The following is a 1777-nucleotide window of genomic DNA, read 5'->3' on the forward strand; positions in this document are numbered from 1 at the left end:
TTTTATATATATATAAAATTCTCACTTTGCATGTAGCCCCTGTGACTAGGGTTAGTTGAGTATTAGCATTGCAACAGATCCATGTTTTTCACCTCTCACCCATTTTTGTCTTGTTCCATTAGCCCATTTTTCTTCAAGGTGCTCTGGCAGACCTGACCTTGTTTGGTAGGCTATATAGCTCCAAGGGTCTTGCCTAAGGGGCTACACTGGATAGCTCAATGTCACTGTTGTATCTTTTTTGCCCCAGCCTGGATTCAAACCCAGGTCTCCCAGGAGAAAGACTGGTGACTTACCCATTGAGCTATACAGTCAGCTCAATGGGTAAGTCATTACACATTATCAACCCATTGTTGATAATGTGCCATTTTACTAAGGGGTTAACAAGATCTTGTTATACAATAAAAAAAAAAAAAAAAAAAAAACACACACAAGGATATTTGATCTAGTTTCTAGTCCAAATACTTTCCTTAATATGGATGGAAAAAGTACTAATTCCACTGGCAGATTATTTAACTTATAACAAGAAATTTTTCCAATGTTATCAGTTAAATAATATGCAAATGGATCTGATACTTTTTCCTCAATATTAAGAAATTATTGAGTCAAAACAAGGTCCTATACCAAACTGAAAAGTTACTTGTTTGTCAGTTTTGGATTATTTCAAGTAAACTGAAATATTTGCACTTGAAACTAGACCAAAAATAGTTTGGTCTAGTTTCAAACACAGATTTTGTAATGTACAAAATCTGTGTTTTGTACATTACAAAAACACAGATTTCGTGTTTTTGTAATGTACAAGACTTCACAATATTAAAATATCACAATGTTCCTCGATGACATCACTGCTACCTCATGAGCTAAATACGGTTAGCATGTCTTCTCCTGATGAAGCTGTAATAAAATTATTTGTTTTGGCAGAATTTTAAAGAGACATCCAAAAAATAAAGACATCAATTTGTTGAGTTTGTTTAAAAAAAAAACTTTTAAAATGCAGCATAAAGGCCTTATTTGAACCATAAATCTGAGGTGCTACATTTTCTGAAGGTTATGTTAAAATTTTTGGTAAAACTTTATTTGAAGGTGAATAAGACTGACATGACATTGTCATAAACATGACATACCATCTGTCATGAACATAAAGAAGACTTTATGAATGCTTATGACTGTTATCATGAAGTGTTATTTGGTAAATAATGACACTTTTAAAACAAAGTTGCTCTAAAAGTTGGATTAAAAGTCCATTAAAAGTGCCAACTTCGCATAATTTTGTAAATAATGACAATTTAATGCAAAGTTGGCATTTTTAAAGGACTTTCAATGCGACTTTTAGAGCAACTTTGCATTAAAAGTATCATTATTTACCGAATGACACTTCATGACAACTGTCATAAACATTCATAAAGACTTCTTTATGTTCATGACAGGTGTTATGTCATGTTTATGACAGTGTCATGTCAGACTTATGCACACCCCTTCAAATAAAGTGTTACCAAATTTTTTCCCATCTCGTTGTTTTGAGCTCAATATGGTGTCCAGTCTTGTCCCTACTTTTCACCATTTCTCAGTTTTCATATTTATCTTAGTTGTATTACAGATCATCAACAGTTCACTTTGGATCTGCACTGATCACTGCTCAGAATCCGTAATAAAAATGAACATAATGGGACTACAACTCCTCATGAAGTCCGTCACACCTCACACGCATTTAAATTCACGCACGCGCACACACCCACACACACACGTGCACACACACACACACACACACACACACACACAC

This window comes from Poecilia formosa, unplaced genomic scaffold (assembly GCF_000485575.1).
Source record: "Poecilia formosa unplaced genomic scaffold, Poecilia_formosa-5.1.2 Scaffold307, whole genome shotgun sequence".
Classification (NCBI taxonomy): Eukaryota; Metazoa; Chordata; class Actinopteri; order Cyprinodontiformes; family Poeciliidae; genus Poecilia; species Poecilia formosa.